Here is a 20,840-nt window from a genome sequence, read left to right on the forward strand (position 1 = left end):
TTTAGCATAAGTCGCGTAGAAGACTCCTTACATGCATTCTACAGGTCGAAAAAAGGGTTTATTCCTCTACAGCTTAGCCCAAACACATGTTCTCCAACGGGACTCTGATTTGCTGAGGGCCTAACCATAACCCCTGGCCCCTGTATTACGTCCTCGGCACGTGCCTAACAATTGTTCACCCTATGTCACAAGTCCACCGCCCCGCCTACACCTAAGTCAGTTCCAAGGGCGGTTATGCAACCTTCAGGGAGGGCGGCTGGGGGCTCTCTAGTTCCTCCACTTCTCCCTCTGAGGAGGCATATTGCAACCCAACCACCCTGCCGGCATGAACACGCCCAGACTTTTCCTCTTAGGCCATGAAGAATGCCGCACACCTGCAAGGCCGCCATTTAACACAACCCTTAGACCTACACACTAGGGACAGCATCAGGGCATGTGACTAACACAACATCACACCATGTCACAACCCAAGTGACTCACCTATGCCTACGTCAGATCCGGGGCGGGCTCTCAGGGACACCAGAAGTCCGGGTAATGGATGTGACGTCACTTCGGAGGGGGCAGGACAACTGTCACTTTTTAGAATGATGATTAAAGGTATCCCCCATACTATTAATGCATAATAACTGGAACACAGAAGTGTATGATGAGGTAATGCATCTCTAGCACACTTCAAAGCAGAAATCAGAAGATTAATTCAAGAATTTGACCCAAGATTTCTGATAAAGTTAGCAGCTGACATTTCTGCTCAGAGTTCTGTTGAACAATATTCAGCACTCTGAAGCAGCAGCCCTACAGTAGAACCACTGTATAACAGAGCACAAAACAATACATAAATGAGTAGAGTGTCACTGACAAATGTTGTTGCCCCTTCCAGAGTTGTATGCAATTGCAAAATACAGGTGACTGACACAGCACATTTTTCACATACAAAGTGATTAAAATCCTTAGCAGAGAACCTGCTCTTCTGTCTGGACTCACTACACTTCCAGGTGTTCTAGCCTAACATGATTACCCTGCTTCATTTAGCCCTTGAGTTAGATTAATCAATTCATGCACATCTCCCACCTTAGAAAGGTTGGTGTGTCTCCCAGCAGGAAAATCTAGCTTTTCATCATCTGTGTACCCGTGGACACTCAATTATGTAACAGCTTAACTGAGCAACAGGCGACATACCCTTGCCTGTGGAAATCTCTCACTATCATCATGGGCAATGTGCCAAGCCTTTACTTCTTCAACAGCAACTTGAAACTTGAAAAAGTTTTAATTTTTCTTGGATATGTTTTCATTCATTGGATACAGGTGGGCCCACATTTCTGTTCCTGTATCAGTGAGGAGCCTGCTGAGTTCTGACAAGCAATCAAATTTCAGCCTAGGACTTGGGGCAGATCCTTCTTCAACACTCATCTATCATGACTTCTGCTAGGACCTGAGGCACCATATCTGAAACCTTGTTATCACATGAGCAGCCTTCTACCCTTAGATATGTTGCACTGCTTTGATCATCCATTTCATCTCTGTGGATTGTGTATGTGTGAAGAGTGCTGAAATGTAAAATGGCAATCACGCATGCAGCACCCATGGTGCTTGATGCCCCCACTTAATGTGTTGCTGACATGAACTTTATACTGTCACCAGCACAGGACATAGTAACAAACTCAAACAAATTCACAAATCTGTCAGTTTGTGCTTTTTCATTTCTGCTGCTCAAATATATGAAGGGCAGCATTACCTGTGTGTAGTGGTGATGCTGCACTCTTCTGTCTCCTGTGTATCAACCACCACTATCAATATATCTGATTTTTACTTTGTTTTGGGAAGTACTTTGTTGTAAGCATTAATAACTTTTTGAGAGCCCCATTGAAACTTCTGTGTGAATTACAATGTTAGTGCAAACTCTCATTGGTTCCAGATAGGAGCTATCATGGCTGATGCAATAGCATATCTAAAGGATATTTGCCCCCCTGATTTTCACCAGGTGAAAGCTGGCACAAATGGTGTGCGTAAACAGGTCACATTTGAGTTTGCACACCTCAGAAACTGAAAGCACACAACATTATTAAATTATTCGCCATTTTGAGATACAAACCTCACATTCTGCAGTAATTGCGTACCAGGTCAAGACTGTACCCAAGAGTAGTGTGGGATGGGTACACAAATGCCACTTGAGATTGCACAGCAGCTGGAAAGAAGGCCTAAGTGTTTATTTCTGACTCTCTTTTGGGTCTGCGCTCAATGCATGATTTACACTAGGTGGATGTGTCTTTCAAGGACACTTGCTTTAATTATCATGCCAAGGTTTAATTCTTTAGGTCTTGCCTACTGTAAGAAAACCCTTGTGGACCATACCAAAAACCTACAATAGGCTAAGAGCCAGCCCACTGCTTACCATTGATTAGCTTTCTTGTTTTCTCCTTTACCTCATTGTGTTTGTCTTTCCCCTGGAGCATAGCCTCCATAAAATCCTATTGATTGGAATACTTGTAACTTTCTCATCAAACACATTTAATTTAATTCTCATCAAACAAATCCAAGGAACTTTTTGGAATCATTGCATAATTATCCAATTCCGACAGAGTGGCCAAGACAATTTTGCCCACACAGACTTTATGCAATGGTCTTCTTTCTTTGTTGATAAAATCAACTTAATCAAAGACAGCATCCCTCCCAACCCTTCCCCTGCTATAACCCCTACTAAAGACAGGAATCTTTCTACTTTGCCTGAGTGGCCCACCAATAGCAAGACACACTTCATGGACCTGTTAACCAAAATACAGTTGGGCTACCCAATGACACAGGTCCTTCAAAGATCTTAAAAGAAGTCTTCTCGCTTTTCCCAGGTCCAGTCCTGTCCCTCCTCAATAAATCCCTGAATCAGGAAGTGGTCACAAACCCTCTATGGAGGCAACAGTGGTCCGCCTTTTAAAGAAAGCTAGTAACTATCCACATATTCTAAAAAACTATTGCTCCATATCCTTGCTACCTTTTTTAGCTATGGTTCTGGAGGCACAACTAGCCAATTGCCTTTGTTCCTTCTTAGAGAACATTAATTTCCTTGTGCCACATCAAGCAGGCTTCTGACCTGCCCACTCTGCTGAAGCACTTATCTTAGCAGTCATGCACAGCATGAGGGAAGAAGTGGACAGAAGTAACTCTCAGGCGCTGGTACTACTCGACCTTTCTGCAGTTTTCGACATTGTTGATCATGAACTTCTGGTTTACTGTGTCAGAGCTGCAGGCTTGCAGGTTTCAGCCCTAGACTGGATAATCTCTTTTCTGAATGGCCATAGTCAGTCAGTCCATCTGCCCCTTTTCAGTTCCTCCAATTTTCAACTCCCCTGTGGAGTGCCCCAAAGATCTTCTCTGTCTCCTCGTATCTTCAATTTATACACATGCCCTCTTGAAAGTTAAGCTCTTCAACTATGCAGATGTTATGCAATTGCTCTTAGCTATTGACAACTTGCCAGAATCTAAAGCCAAGCATTTATATCTGCTAATTTCCAAAAATATACTCTCACTTGCAACCTAAGATCTCTTTATTTGAATCTTCTTATCATTCTTTCCATTAAAAAGAAGAGACCTGGTGGCTGTAGATTTTCTGTACTCGCTCTTCATCAATAGAACTCTTTGTCTTTAGGAATTCGGATGGCCCCTCGCTACATCAGATTTGGACAGCTCTTAAAAACATGGCTCTTATTAAGCATATGATTAAATTGATGGCAGTGTGTGGTGGTTCTGTTATTCTAGCACCAAGAGACTGCCTGGTGAATGTGTGCTCGATAAATGACATAATATAACTGTTAGATATTAAGTCTCAAGTTGTCAGTGGTTTGCACCCTGTCCAAGTAGGGACCCTCACTCTACTCAGGGAAAGGCAGTGACACAGCTAAGATAACCCCTGCTCACCACCTTGTTAGCTTGGCACAAGCAGTCAGGCTTATCTCAGAGGCAATATGTAAAATATTTGTATACAGACACACACACACACACACAGTGAAAACACTACAGAAGTACTTCACACAAGTTGAGAAAAATAGCCAGTATTTATCTGGGTAAAACAGGGCCAGAATGACAAAAATCCAAAATACAAGATATGAAATTTCAAAGATGAAATCTTAGTATAACGCTCAATAGTTCAAACTGGGGCTATCACTGCGTCTTGACAGAGTAATTCCCAACTCCACTCGCGAGGGAGTGTGGGCCAGTCACGGAGTCCCATCGACCCAGGTACAGTACCTTGGAAAATGATGAGGAAATAAAGATTTGCACAGAATCTAGGAGGTGAGGCGTCACTGGAGCTGGTGCAGTGTTGGTTCCTTACTGCTCCAGGGAATGTGAGGCGTTAGTTCCTTACTGCTAGGCAGGGGAGGTGAGGCGTCGGGTCATTAGGGTTGCAGGGGAGGTGATGCGGTGTCTGTGGCGAGCCATCGGTTCCTTATGACAAGGCGGGGTCGATGAATCCAGCAGGTCAAGATGTGAGGCATTGACTATGCTGTGTCGTCATCACACCATGGAGCTACAGGTGCTGTGGTGGAATCAGAGTCGGGTGCCATGGATGGTGGTTTCACAGCTCTTTGGACTTGCGCTGTGGTGGGGATTCAAGGGGATTGAAGAGCAACATCATCAGACCTACAGTGTCGGTCACAGAGATGCAGGCAGAGGTGCGGGGTCAGAGAGCGGGCCAGTTCTGAAGTCATTCTGGTGGTTGATGCACTTGTTTCTTCATTGTTACACCAGACCTCATTTCCAAGGGCCAAGGAACTGGATTTGGTGCCGCTTGGCAAGTCAGGACTATCAGCAAGAGAGCCTAGGTGCTAGTAGATGAAGTGCTTGATGTCGCTGAGACTTCTTAACAGGAGGCAAGCTCAGTCCAAGCCCTTGGAGAACCTTTGGAAGCAGGATGTAGAAAGCCAAGTCCAGTCCTTTCACTCCCAGGACAGAAGCAGCAAGCAGCAGGCCAGCACAACAAAGCAACAGGTAGAGTAGCAGTCCCTCCTACAGCATCCAGCTCTTCTTCACACCCCCTGCCACCCTCGCCCACCCCTGGAGGACACCCATGGATGGGGGACCCATCCCAGGTAGTTACAGGTAAGTTGGAGTAAGTATCATTTTTTAATTTTTTTAAAGTGGCACAGGGGGGCCTAATTTGGGCCCGTCTAAATGCCACTGTGCCCAATGATATAAGTCCCCTGGGCATGGCCATTGGGCAAGGGGGCATGACTCCTGTCTTTGCTAAGACAGGAGTCATTTCAATGGGGGTTGTGCGTCATAAAATGGCGCATATCAAAAAATGTATGCAAATTCAGCACAAACCCAACACCATATTTATACTTTGACACCCAACCCCACGAACGTCAAAATTCAGCAGTGTGTGTCACTTTCTGGATGCGTGAAACCGCCTTGCGTTAATAACATGCAAGGTAGGCGTTCCTGTCCAAAAAATGACTTTAAAGGATGTACGCCTTATTTATACTCCTGCATCATTTTGACGCACAGGAGGGGGTGGGCCTTAAAAAATGGCGCACAGCCTGATTTGCGACGTTTTTTAACGCCTTGGTGAGGACAGGCGTTAAGGGATCTGTGAGCTCATTTCCATGGTCTCTGACCATTGAAGCAGTCACTACCCCCAGGGACACCCCCTGCCACCCTCGCCCACCCCTGGAGGACACCCTAGAGCCTAACTTGGGCCCCCCTACATGCCACTGTGCCCAATGACCATGCCCAGGGGACAGAAGTCCCCTAGGCCTGGCCCTTGGGCAGGGGGGCATGACTCCTGTCTTTCCTAGGACAGGAGTCATTTCCATGGGGGTTGTGCATCACAAAATGGCGCAAGTCCGGTTAGAGTCATGATTTTTTACTCTAATCTGACATGCACCATTTTTTGAAGCACAACCCCCATTCTTCCTTATGCCTGCGTTGCCCGGGTTAGAGTCATTTTTTTTTTACTCTAACCAGGCTGCAGCGCCGGCTTATGTCAATCCATAAATAAGGAACCCGCCTGGCGCGTTGGAATGGTGTTAGCTGGCAGTACATTTTTTTACGCAAACCAGCGCCGGCGCTTGTTTGTGTCAAAAAGTATCACTATGGGCCTTAGTTTACATGTAAGTCCCTTTTACAGTGGTATCCTTATACCCAAGGCCTGTAAATTAAGTGCTACTAGTGGGCCTGCAATGCAGCTTGCTCCACCCACAGAAGTAGCATTTCAAACCCGTCTCAGGCCTGCCACTGCAGAGCCTACTTGTGCAGCTTACTGCCTCAGGGACCTGAAATCTAAATTTACTGGCTCGGCCTGGAACTTCCCTTTTACTACATATACTTCACCCCTAAGGTAGGTTCTAGCTAGCCCTATGGGCAGGGTGCTGTGTGGGTAAGAGGTAGGACACGTCTTTATGTACTACATGTCCTAGTAGTCACAAACACCCAATTATGTTCCTCACTACTGTAAGTGCTGCTCCCCTCATAGGATTGCATTTGTAATGCTCTAACATATGTCTAAGTGGTATTGTCTGATCTGTAAGGGGTGGCGTAGGCATGTTTGGTATGGTTGGAATGGGAGAGAGAAATGCTGCTCACTGGTGTGGGTGAATTTTTTATTAGCATTGTATAAATGCCATTTTAGAAAGTGGGCATTTCTCTGTGCTTATGACTTGTGTTTTGCAGCTTGACTCCAAACCACGCCTGGGGCAGTGTGACAGATGGGCTTTGTGCATACTTTTCAGGCAGCCTGTACACAGGGAGGGTGGAAGTAAAACAAGAACTGCATCTGCATACTGAATGGTCTTTCTGGGCTTGGAGAAGTGGGGGTGAGGCACAACTGCATCTGTAAAGGCTGTGCCCTGGTCTTACACAAAGGGCTTGTTTACCCCCTACTAATGTCTGGAGCCAGTGGAAAGGGGACATTCCTGGATCCGGTTAGTGCTGGTTGGAACTTCTTCTCCCCCTTTTCTGGAGGCTGCACAAACTAGGTATAAGTACAAGGGGATTTCCCCCACATTAGTAGACACTGATGGATTTGGATGGACTGGTCACCAGTCACTAGTAGGACTTCCACTGCATTTTCTGAGCCCTCGTTCTCATCTGCTTGCCTGTGCTCTGGAGCCATTGTGCCCCAAAAGCTGTCTCCAGGGGATGGGTGGTGTGCCCCCTGTCTCACATGCACTAGTGTCGCTTTTGGTGGTATGTCCTCTGCTGGACACATAGAGCGCCCTAGGGGCATCAGCGCCTGGAGAGCACTTGTATTCTTGCCCAGAGCACTGCCTTCTTTTCAGCAAAGCACGTGAAGAGCACGTTATTTCCTTTCCTTTTAACAGAGCGCGTTGAGTGCTCCACTCTGGTCCTTGCAGCGTGTGAGGAGTGCTTTTCTTTTATTATTGCCCCACAGGTCTTAGGAAGTGCCACTGTGTCACGCTGTGTGTGCCACATCCACTTCCTGGTCTGGAGAGGTTGCAAGGAGCCATCAATAGCACAGACGATGCACGCTTTGGTTGGTGCCTCTGGGGCACAAGCAGACACCCACTTTGGGTGCTGTCACCGCCGCGGCTCAGGAGATGACACCGTGGTTGTGTGAACTTGCGCACCTTGTCGGTGTGGGCATGGGCTGCAAGACCACACAGCCGGATGGCGGGGAGGACCAAGGGAGGCCACGGCAACAGCCAGCTAGCCTTTTTTCTTATTCCGGACGTGGGGGTGAGGGGCCAGGGATGGCCTTGTCGCACCTGCGGGAAACGTGTGCTGTTGGTCGTCCTGATTTTGACGAGTAAGCCCTGCTCTTTGTCCGAGCAACATCACTCGGGGACAGTGAATTCCAGCAGCGAGGACAGGAAGGAAAACCTCGATGGAGATCCTGTGCCTGCTTAGCCACTGAGGATCACCATATATGTTGTAAGAGGAGTGCAGGAGCTCCTGAACTGGGCTGGGTGTGTATACCTGGCAAAAGGAGCGCAGAGGTGCTGTGACCGTTGAGTAGAAAGTGGTTTTCAACGATCTTTGTAAATGTGGCATTTCACCCAAGCATTTCTGCCCTCATGGTTTCTACATTTAAATGTCGTGCTTCTTCTGAAAATAGCAGGGGGTGTGGCTAAGATGGCCGCCGAGTAGGAGCGTTTATTCGGAGCTCCGCCGTAGGACTGTGAAGCAGACAGGATCGGACGCCCAAGAATGCCAACCGGGGGTGAGGCAGCACCCCTGTGTCCCCTGGAGGCCCCTGAGTTTGGTTGGAGGCGGCAGATCCTACTCGCGGCTGATGTGACCCCGCTGGGGGGTGTATGGGCTGCTATTGGTGTGGGCCACGGCAGGCCGCTGGTGGTACGGCAAGAAGATGGCAGCCGTGGGGTATATGTCTCGACGATTTTTAGGGCCACGATGGGAGCATGGGACAAAGTACAGGTTCCGAAGGGCTATGCATGCCGATCTCCCCACAGACACTGATTATTGGCAACCCAGATTCCCCCCCACACTTGGTGACCCTGCCATTACAACTTGGCAGGAAGCAAACTGCAAAAGGATAGGTGACCTCTTTGACGAGGACGGAGTCATGGACTTCCACAGTCTCCAAGCGGCGTACAGCCTTCCGACATCTGCATACTGGCAATTCATGGCCGTTCATCACTGGGTGACCTCGCCTGCAGCACGTCCGCATGCGAATCGACCCCTTACACGATTTGAGCAATGGTTATTGACCAGAGATCCGGACAAGCAGCTCCTGTCTGACATTTACACTTTGCTTCTCGTGCCAACCGCACTCTCCGCAACACCAGCAAGGCATAAATGGGAAGGGGAATGCGAGTGCACATTCACAGACAGGGAATGGCGAGACGTCCGTCACCGGGCACATATCACAGCATGCGCCACGAACACCAAAGAAATGTTTTTGAAAATAGCCCATTATATGTACTATAAACCTTCATGCGTGGCCAAGTGGAGGGTGCATGGCAACAGCGGATGCTGGCGTCGGTGCGGACAGGAAGGTACACTTACCCACATATTGTGGCACTGTCCGAAGATCGCCTCTTTTTGGCACTCCATCCTCCAAGCACTAGATGACATACATGACACTACCATACCGCTGTTCCCAAGCTACGTGTTACGAGGCCTTCCCAACCCTCAGACATATTCACTTTGCACACCCAAGGGTGGGGCTATTACTTTGGCTCTGGGGGCTGCTAAACAACTACTACTCTCACAATGGTACTCTGAGAACATTCCCACTCACACTGATTGGCTGCATAAGTTATGGGCCCTTATGGGTATGGAAAAATTGACAGCAGCTGCGACTGGCTCGCTACCCCTCTTTGATCAAACTTGGGGCCCATGTATCCAGTATCTGTCAGACGAATTCAGGGAAGACGAGTCTCAGCCAGAATCCCCTTTGATCAGGCAGAATGATGTGCTCCCAACAGGGATTCTCGCATGCAACGAATGTCTTGAGTATGCCCATTGAGTGATGTAACTATTATACTGTAAGTGATGTGCCCCCTTCCCTACTCCCATTCAACCTCCCTTCCCTCTATGTCACCTGTTCCCCCACCAGTCGGTGGTTGTAGGTGGTAGCAGTTGTACCGTTCTTACCTTTAAAAAATCAATAAAAGAGATCTTAAACCTTCTTATAATAGCACTGGTCCTATTTTCAGGGGTGGTAACCTTTGTGCAGTAATGTGTTTATCACACTGTACCATGAGATGTGCATTTCTTTTGTGGATAATAATAGTCTGCCGTTTGGGAGTGTTTCTCTTTATGTGTGCATACACGAGGATGTCTTGGCATGCATGATAATGTATTTATTATGACATGGACCTTTTTGTGACAATGACAACCTGACTACTGCTTGTTTTGCAGAATACCAGGAAACCTATATATTTACCTCACTACTGCTGATTTTCACAGAGTACAATTACGCTGTGTAATGTTCTGACAAGTGCTCATGTAGCAGGGTTCTTCTGACACATGCCATGTTTGTTCTAATAATGTTTTATGCAATACAGATTATTTTTATATAACTTGTTGTTTGCATTCTTTGTGGTGTATGTATTGTGTCACGTGTTGTGTGTGCTGTGCTAACGCTTTGCACATTGCCTCTGGGATAAGCCTGACTGCTCATGCCAAGCTTCCAAGGGGGTGAGCAGGGGTTATCTTAGGTGTATAGCCCTCTCAACCTGACTAGAGTGGTGGTACCTGCCTGGCTGAGGAGCCTACCCTAGCCAACCAGGAACCCCATTTCTAACATCCGCAGACAGGCAGAGGCACAGAATGATATCACAAGAAAATGCCCACTTTCTAAAAGTGCCATTTTCAAACTCACAATTCAAAAAGCAACTTCACCAAAAGTTGTATTTTTAAATTGTGAGTTCAGAGGCACCAGGCTCCATATCTCTATCTGATCCCAATGGGAAATGACACTTAAAAGATATTTCAAGGCAATCCCCATGTTTCCTTATGGGAGAGATAGTCCTTGCAATAGGGAAAAACAAATGTATTAGTATTTCATTATCAGGACACGTAAAACACACAAGTATGTGTCCTACCTTTTAAATACACTGCACCCTTACCATGGGGCTGCCTTGGACCTACTTTAGGGGTGACTTACATGTAAAAAAACGAAAGGTTTGGGCCTGGCAAGTGGTTGCACATGCCAGGTCGAAATGGCAGTTTACAACTGTTCTTACACATGCTGCGATGGCAGGCCTAAGCCATATTTACAGGGCTACTCGTGGGTGGCACAATGAGTGTTGCAGGCCCACTAGTAGCATTTGACATACAGGTCATGGACACACACTGTGCACCATACAAGGGACTTACTATTAAGTCATATTTGCCAATCATGGAGAAACCAATCACCAGTACATTTTAGACATAGAGCGTATGTATGCACGTTAGCACTGGTTAGGAGTAGTAAAGTGCCCAGAGGCCTAAAGCCAACAAAAACAGTCAGAAAAAAATAGGAGGAAGAAGGCAAAAAGTTTGGGGGTAACCCTACGCAAAATGCCAGGTCCAATAATAACACAACATAACATACCATAACAAAACGTCTTTCCCCTGCCCACATTCAGGGAACTACTTTTGTTTCTTTAAGCACTCAATGAGAACACGTGTTTTTTTCTGGGCTCCGCTCCTCATATTTTGCTTCCCCATCTCAAAAATTCAACCTGCAACGTGCTTCATTTTGCTCCCTGTTCTCCAAACCCCCAGCTCCTATGTCATTTCCGTGACTCAGCCTTTATTTTCATCTCACACCCCCTTCAGCTCCTTTGTTGTTCGTTTGCTCTGCAGCCCACTTTCATTTGCTCTCATCATTGCAGGTCTCGCTAGTGTGCTTCTCTTCCTCACGCCACAATGCTCTCTCTCTCATCCATGTAGTTCTTACTCCCCTCCCTGCGTGTTGCGCTCGCCCTTGTTTGTTCCCAGCCTGCATTGCTTTCTCGCCCATGTAGTTGTCACCCACCCAGTTCCACAAGTGCCATTGGTACATATAGAACGATGCTGCTATCAGTATCATAATGCGTATGCATAAATGCATAGGTTCACTTCATAGTGCCCTTTTTTCATTTTGTTTTGTTTTGCCAATGCTGCACAGCAGCAGAAAAAAGTCCTGCCAAAGCCAATAGGGAAAAAAACAATCTAATCATTTGATTTGGCAATGCTTGTTGTTTCTGTTAATCTTTTCGGAAACTCCGTGTACCTTTACGAGTTGCCTGGAGTGGTATTCCAAGGCGGGTTATCTCTCTGGGAAACCACGAACGGTCCAGTTTATCTAAACCTGAATTTACTGGGGCAGGAAGCATAAGATGTAGTACTACGGGTTTGTATCCAAATCTGGCAAAACAGCAGCAGAAGTGAGGCAAGGGCTGCAGGGAGAAACACAGCACCCACTTGGCTGCCCCTTCAACGCCAAGTGGAGATCAGACAATGCTCCCGCACACCAGGCCACAGCCTGCCACGGTCAAACATGGTCCTGTTGCCCCAGTCTTGACCTATGCGTGGGTCGGTACCATTTACCACCTTTTCAGAGTATGTGGTAAATGCAGCAGTAAACTCCTCAAATTGGCAAAATCTGTCTAAAAGATTCCAGTAATTCTAGGTCCAGCAGATTTACCCATTTCAAGGAGTTTAACTCATGATCCCTGTTAATTTATAAGGAGATACCAGCCTGAATCGTTATTTCCAGAATCAGTATCTCCCCACTAAACTAGCAAGTAACTCAGCGGGGCTCATAGCCTAATTTTCATTTCATACTTTTGTCTGGCTTTAATGAGAAAACACTGCATGCGTTTGCACTTTTTCCAAGAATATGGTGTCACTTCATTAAGCTGATTTTTGCTGTGCGCAAAAATGTTCAGCAACGTTATTGTGCAAATTGTTCAATTGTCTTTTCACATGCTTCTTCTCTCCTTCTGCTTCATATCTCCAACAAGAAACTACTCAAAGGGCAAAAACATACGTTTCCACTTTATGGCATAATGAAAACACGTTGGGGTTCATTCAAAAACGTAAGTAGTACTCCAAGATTATTTTTTGCACATGCTCTTACATGACTTGGTGAATTATCCTCGAAACATCCACCTTTCTTTTAAAAACACTCAACAGAGCAGAGGCGTTTTAAGGCGCGGGCAAAGTGGGCAATTGCTCAGGGCCCCCAGCTTTTAAGTGGCCCCAAGTAAGGTGATATCTCTCTTGCTACATATGTATCAGCTTTGTCTATTTCGCCATTTCGTCCTCTTCCCTTCAACCACTGTAATTTTAAAGATAAGATTTCTTGGACTTTAGGCAAGACATATATTAACAGTTTTTGTGGGATTCAGTTCCTTAAAGTTTAACATAGAATATATTTTTGTGCATTATTCTAGCTTCAATTAACCAAAAATGGGAAATAAAATTCTAAATCATTCTGAATGGAGGAACCCCAAAGTATGTTTTGCCCAGGCCCCCAAAAATCTTTAAGATGAGACTAGTACAGAGTGCACAATCCTTTCTATTTGTATTAATTATATATAAATATCCCCTGAATATTCTCATTTTATTTATATTTTAGATATTTTGGGGCCAATTCATTAAGATATTTAACGACAAAAGGGTGCTAAAGACGTTTACGTTTACTTACTCGAAATTTCCTTTGTGAATATGTCTTGTTCTGTTTAGCTGCGGAGTCTCCAATTCTACATTCACTTGTGCATACGAAATGATTGGGGTTGTTTCCACTCTACTCTAAAATGAACATTAATGTTGAAAAACGAAAATATCCTGTTTAAATTTTGTACTAATAGGTACAATACTAATGGGGGATTGTGCGTTCAGTGGCAAAGTAATTGTTGCCACTGTTTTGTTCGCTAATGAAGAACGACACACGAACTGTGAATCATGGAGTGCTCTATGACACAATACAGAAGAATGCTTTAACCTTATCTAAAAAGTCAGAAGCAGCTGCCCGTCGCGTCCAGAGCGTCTTAAAAGTTTTTATCTGAGGACCTTTTGAGTGTGACGTCTGTTCTCTGAGGGGCTAATGAGTGATCTCTGACCCGCGGACTGCCAGAGCCCTTGTTATCCTGCTGCGCAAGAAGTCAATAAGGCAGAAGTGACTCTGCAGACAACGGGGTGTAATTAAACTTCTAAGAAACAGAGTCTGCTGAGGAGTTAAACTGACAAGGCTGACAAGACAAGCCTTGTTTTGCTGATTTTCGCTGAAGTAGAGTTAGTCGCAATGATAGAGAAGTGTGTGAGAACTCGAACGAACATGAAAACGAGGCTAAATGATTGATAACCATTTTCAGTGGGCAGCACTTTAACAAATATACCTCAATGACATGAGTTGTTAAATGTCTTTCATGGCATTTATGATGCTGGACATCCTTTACTCGTGCCCTAAGGCAAACAAATGTCTCCGATCTACTCTGCTTTCTTGCTAGACGATATATCACCTTCATATGTTTATCCAATTTTACTTATGCTTACTTCTCTTCATGCTACAAAACTGTCCCTTCTCTAAAAACGAGCTTCCATTTTAAATTCAGTGGGCAATAGGCACAAGCGAAAACTGGTAGTCAGGGCCTTAAAGTTTAAGTTGATGAAAAAGAGTTCTCTGAAAGGTGAATGGCCAAAGAGGTGTACCTATGAATTCTTTTCAAGAGAGGTAACCTATATAGTTATGTGTGTGGCCTAAATCTTGTAAACTAAAATCCTGCGCTTAATACAGCGTGCGATCCCACCATTATTTGAGTGCTTCCATCAGTATTTGTGTGCCGATCTGGGACCTTTTGATTATTGCATCCAGACATGTCACAGAATAACAGACATGAATCTAAACAAGCCTGACTTATTGGCTTTGTCAATACTTGTAAGCAGTATCAGCTAAAAGGGTAACAATGAAACTCTTGTGAATAATTGGAATTACTGGAATTATGGGATGGTAGAAATTGCAAAGCAGGGAAATCTTGCAAAGAAAAAGTAACCATGCTGCAACATATTGAGAAAACGGATATCCAGAGACAGTTTTGAAACATAAAGTAAAAAATATTCATGGGATAGCACAAACAGAGCTATTTTTAGTAGAGAAAAAAGAAATACTTTTAATATAACAACAACATAAGATTTGTAACTACCATTAAGGAACATTCAGACAAAGCAGTAAATATTTTACAAAACTTGGGAATACTTAAAAAAGGAATGGCATTAGTGAAGAGGATTTTAATAACTGCAATTATCTTGTCACAAAGCTATATTAATGAAACATTTTTGGTACTTAGCTATCTCACATCTAACAAACATCTGCAATATAATGAGTCTCACATTTGCTTGATTTTGTAAAGTGACTCTTTTTGGATGGTCAACCCACACTTTTTGCTGTCAGATGCTGTTGTTTTTTAACTGTCAGTGTACTGAGGCCTGCTAACCAGGCCCCAGTACCAATGCTCGTTCCCCTAAATTGTATGTCGAATTGCATTGGCCAATTGGCAAGGACCTTACCACCCATGTAAGTCCCTTGTAAATAGTACCCAGGGCAAAGGTGGTAAAGGGTGGTAACCAGGGCTGCAGTACTGATTGTGCCACCCTGAGTAACACAAGTAAAACAGAGACTGCAGAGCTACCATGTCAGCCTGCATGAGCAGCCTGCTGCTTGAGTTAGTCTCTGCCCACACCAGGTGCAGAGACCCTGTTACTGCCCATGGAAAGGTCAGTTACCCCTAAGGCAGGACCTCTCTAGCCGAGTAGGAAGGGGGCACTATCCCATGAGTGAGGACATATGTGCAGAAGCACATATGCCCCCGTGCAGGCATTTAAAACACAATGTCGGCCCAAGTAACTGCCGGTCAATTGGATAACATGGGCTGGCATCTGACCACTGCTCAGCTGTCCAGCTCTGCAATGGCCAGGCCAAATCCTGTTGTGTTTGGTATCAAACACTGTGCTTTTAAGATGGAACATGATGCCAGTGTTTAGGATTAAAAAGCAGATGCCCAGGTGGCACCCTTAGAGGGTGCCCACCAAGCTATTGAGTCCTGTACTGTTTTGGTGGGTTCTCTTGAGCCTCTGCCACCACAGACAAGAGTGTGACCTCCTGCTGGCAGTGCTAGCACCTTGGCAGGATGTAGGACAAAAGTCCTGAGCAAGAAGGAGTTCACGCCTCCTCCCTCCCTGGCTGGCTAGTGAGAAAAGCATCAAGGCGGTGAGCCTCAATAGCTTCCCCGCCTTTAATGTGTAAGTAACTGTTCCCCAGTGGAGGACAACGCCTTTCCCATCCTGCCCAGTGAGGCAGGTGGGAAATTAGTTATGCTGAAGGCCTGATACCCCAGATGACTAGTCACACCTTTAAGGTGGGCTATGAGTTCTGCACAGCTGAGGGAGGGTTCTGCCATAGTGGGGATAGTGGATTGTGGATAGAAAAGGAAGGAGTCACTTCAGGGGCAGATTAGCCACAGAGACTAGTAGCCCATTGGCCACTGTCTCTCGCACTCTTAAATGCACACTAAACAAGGATTTAAGGGGCCTCCAAGCACCAGAACTCAGTTCTTACCAGGAAAAGAAGAAAGAAGCACAAAGAGACTCTGGCGCGAAGAATAGGACACAGAGTGGCCTAAAGAGACCAGTACTGGAACTGAGTGCCCGAGGTGAAGACTCATTGGTCCCAGCAAGAGGGATCTAAGTGGACACCGAGAATCCAAGTAAGACTCCCCTGACTACCAGTCCCCTGTAACCTGCAGGAGTTAAAGCGGGCTTAGAAGAACTGTGACCTGACAGGCTCTGCGTGTCTGAGCCTAAAGAAACTTGGTGCCCAGCATCTAAAGATTCGGGGGAGGCCCCTTGCCCAGTTTGCAAGCCTCTACTTCTCGTCAAACAACCTCCAGCGGCCAGAAAGCCACTGGACCACCCTTGCAGCTACCAGGGCCTGTCTGTCACCTGCCTTGAAACCAACGGCCACACGACGTTCACCGACTCCAGGGTACCCTCCCAGCATAGAGTCCAATGTCACCAGTGACCCCTCTCCTGTGGGTCTGCAGCCTGAAGGAAGTGGCTTCGACTAGAACAGCAAAGCATCTTTGGCATGACCAGCCCTGTGATTGACAGCTGAGGTGGTGAAAATCCAACAGTCAGTTCCTGATCCCCCAAAGACCTCTACATCCGAAAGGTAGAGCGTGCGTCCACCCCCAAGTCCAGTTTTGCAACAGAGTGCAAAATGCACCTGCCACTGTGGCCCGTTCAGTACCGACAGCCGTCCCCTCTGTAACTGGACTTCTTGGGCAAGGTAACCAAAGTCTTACTCATGAATCTTTATCCAGGTCCCCAAAGACCCTTAGGTTCCAGTGGGCTCATCGGAACTCACCCTACAAGTGCCTGAGTGCATGCTGCTATTTTCCCCATAGACTTCAATGGAAGCCCTTTATACCTTTATACTACTGTATTTTCTAAATACTTAAAAATTCAAAAGCTACAAAGTTTGTTTTGGCGTCTAAATTAAGATTAAAATCTAGCCTATTTTTCTAAATTAATGTTGGATTTCTATTGAGTCGTGTCATTTACTTATCATCCATGTTGGTATTGTGAAATGCTTTTCACATGTTCCTCTAAGTGGCCTGACTGCTCTTTGCCAGACTACCAGGACTGAGCTAAGGTTCACAGAGAGAGAATTTGAGGCCCACTACTGGGTAGTGTCTTGGTATTCCATGATAAGACTACCTAGTCATACCATAAAATACGTTCACCTTACTACACTGGTGTTACAGCAGTGCAGATCTTGAACTTGTGTTTCACCTTACCACTGAGTGGAAGTATGTTTTTAAGTACACAAGAAATCCTCAATTGATGTTTAGACTCAAAAAGTATTTTTTCTAAAAAGCAGGGTAATTGGAATTGCTAGGCCCCTCTATTACCACCCCATTCCAATAGGCCATAAAAGTTGCAAAATCATTTTCAAAGAAGCTAAGGTAGTTAGGTAAAGGAGTTTGTAAAAGTTTAAAAAGTTCCCAACTCCTTAGACAAACAAGTGGACAAAGAAGAGGGTCCTGAGTCTTCATCAGCCCATCCTCTTCATCCTCAAGATCAATTATCTGAGGGCCGTGTGAAAAGCTAGGAATATTAGCTTTAAAGCTACTGCCAAGAGAGGAGATCTTGTAGATGCCCTCACCTCTTTTGAAGAGGAAAACAATAGAGAAGAGGCATCCTCCTCAGAACCAGAGTCAATGAGAGAAGAGGATAAGGCCTTAGTCCCAGTAACTGAAGGGGAAGGTGGAGAGGACCCTGACCTTATATCCTTTCTCAGACCTCCCTCTTCAGTGGAAAGTATCCCAACTAACTCTAGTAATCCCTCCCACTGGTAGGAAGAGGAGGATGTTAAGGACAAGCTTCAGAAACTATCCCTGGAGAAGAGGCTTGAACTTGAGGAGACGAGGCTAGCTTTAGAAGAGAAGAGGGCTAGATTGGGACCAGAGATGGTGGCAGGAAAGAGAATAAGGAAAGTGAGGGTTCTTGTGACCCTAAAATCCCCAAAGGGATTGTTCTCGCATACAGTGCTGGAGATGGCATAGACAAATGGTTTACAACATTTGAGAGATGTTACAGAATGAGGAAGGTTCGTCCACAGTACTGGGGCTCTCTGCTATCGGAGTTATTCCCAGCTAAGGGCAGAGATAAACTTCTGACCCTACCCAAGGAAGTGGCTGAGTACCATTCCAATGTATGAAAGAGACCCTCATTGAAGGGTTTGGACTCACCACAGAGGAGTATAGAGTCAAGTTAAGGGACACCCAAAAAAGGCCAAGACCAGATTTGGTGAACTTTATAGACTCCACAGTCAAAGCACTAGAGGGCTGGATAAAGGGCAATACGTTGACACTTATGAAGGGCTATATAATCTCTTAATTAAAAAGCATATACTGACTAGTTGTTTTACATAGAAATTGCAGCAGCTTCTGGTGGATTCTGAGTTGTCTTCTCCCTAAGAACTGTTGAAGAAAACTGACAAGTGGGTTAGGTCCGGAGTAACCCAGACCAAATCCCAGGGTAGTGGTGACTTTTAAGAAGCGTGCACAAACATCCCAGCAGGGGAAGGAGAATAGCACTGACAAGGGTAAAAAGACAGAGTCCTCACCAGGCCCCCAAGAGAACTCCAAGGACGGTGGGCCAGAGACTCTTCCCAGAACAAAGGCAAGGGGTAACAGGGTAAGAACTGGGATACCAAGAAGGCTGGGACATGCTTTTACAGTAGTTAGCCAGGACATAAGAGAGGTGATTCAGTCTGCACCAAGAAGTCCCCCCACTGAGCGGCAGTCCAAGGGCTTTGTTAGTGTTGGGTTGGGAGTCACAGTGTACTCTGAAAGGGCTGGAGGCTGCACTGAAGCTACCTTGGTTTCCCTGGGTGGGGTGGATATTGAGCCCTTGCCTATCTTACCTTCCAATCCAGAAAAGTACAGACAATGGCCAAGAATCAATGGGTGTGAGGTAGTGACTGAGGGATACAGGTGCCAGTGTTACTACGATGACAGCCAAACTGGGTACCCCAGACCAGATGATCACTGGGGAGAATCACCTTATTACCAACTCTGATGATGAGATTAGGTCACAACCAATGGCTCTGGTGAACCTGGAGTGGGGAGGAGTAACTGTCCGAAAGAAGGTGGCTGTGTCTCTTGCCATTCCAAGTAGAGTGTCTGTTGGGAAATGATTTGGAAACTTCTACATGGGCAAAGGTTGAGAAGAGGGTCCATGCAGACCCTGGGTGGGTGTGTGTAACTCCAAGGGCACAGGCTGCAGGTCAGGGCAAATATAAGGAACTGGAGCCTGAAACTATATCCCAGCACCTTAAGAGCAAAAGGAAGGGCAAGAGGACCGCTGACCTGGCCTCTACTTTCACACAGGATCAGGGGAGAGCTCACCCCAGAGTAAGGCCCTGATGTCTGAGGAGGGAACTGCAACTGAGGAAGCCTTGCCTGACCTGGCAGAGCTACTCAGTGCAGTGGGACACTCCAGCGAAGAGCTTTGCAAGGAACAAAGACGTTGCCCTATCCAGGAGAGCCTCAGGCAGCAAGTTGGCACGCAAGAACAAGGAGACACCAGTGGTACCCACAGAGTCTATTGGGAGAATGGCCTACTGTTCACTGAGGCCAGGGACCCCCACACTGGAGGCAATCAGGAGAGTGGTGGTCCCCCAGGTGTACCAAGAATTCTTCCTCACTTTGGCTCATGATATTCCACTAGCTAGATATCTGGGACAGTCAAAGACTTGGGACCAGTTAGTGGCCCATTTGTACTGGCCTCAAATGTCTGAGATAGTGATTCAATTGTGTTGCTCCTCTGGTACCTGCCAATTAAGCGGTAAGACAAGCACATAGCCAAAGGCTCCCTTAATTCTACTACCTGTGGTTTGGACCCCTTTTGAGGGGATACGGATTGACATGGTTGGTCCCCTTGACCCACCCACTGTATCTGGGAACAGGTTTATTATAGTGGTAGTGGACCAAGCCACTTAGTAGCCAGAAGCAATCCTACTTAAGACTGCCACTGCACCTGCAGTAGCCAAAAGCCCTCTTGGGTATCTTCACCAAGGTAGGGTTTTCTAATGAAGTGGACTCTGATAGAGGGACAAATGTAATGTCTGCATAACTAAAAGATATGTGGGATGAATATGGTTAACCTATAGGTTCACCACTCCATCATCCCCAGACTAATGGCTTGGTTGAAAGGTTCAACAAGAACATTAAGGGCATGCTCATAGGACTCTCAGAGAAACTTGGAATGAGGTGGGATGTCCTTTTTGCCATGCCTCCTGTTTGCATACAGAGAAGTTCCTCAGAAGGCAGTTGGATTCAGCCCCTTTGAACTTCTGTTTGGACACCCTGTAAGGGGTCATCTGAGTCTTGTGAAGGAGGGATGGGAAAAGCTTCTCAAGAAGCTTAAACAAGACATAGTGGACTATATACTAGACATGCGTTCTTGCATGGCACAGTACATGAAGAAGGCAAACAAGAATCTTCAGGCCAGCCAGGAGCTTGTAAAGCACTGGTATGATCAGTGGGCAGCTCTGGTTGAGTATCAACCTGGCCAGCTGGTATGGGTATCATAGCCTGTGGCTCCAAGGGCCCTCCAGGACAAGTGGACTGGGCCCTGTCCAATTGTGGAAAGAAAGGGGAAGGTCACCTACTTGGTTTACTTAGGCAACCCCAGAAATCTTTACAGAGTAATCCATGTCAATTGCCTAAAACCACACAAGGACAGGGCTGACTTGACCATACCTTTGGTCACAGATAGAGGGCAGGCAGAGGAGAGTGAGCCACTACCAGACCTCCTGTCATCCACCCCAAAGATGGTACAGTGGAGGCAGTTGGGCTGTCAGCTACCCTCACTGCACAGCAGCAGGCTGA

Source organism: Pleurodeles waltl, chromosome 8 (genome assembly GCF_031143425.1).
Source record: "Pleurodeles waltl isolate 20211129_DDA chromosome 8, aPleWal1.hap1.20221129, whole genome shotgun sequence".
Taxonomy (NCBI): domain Eukaryota; kingdom Metazoa; phylum Chordata; class Amphibia; order Caudata; family Salamandridae; genus Pleurodeles; species Pleurodeles waltl.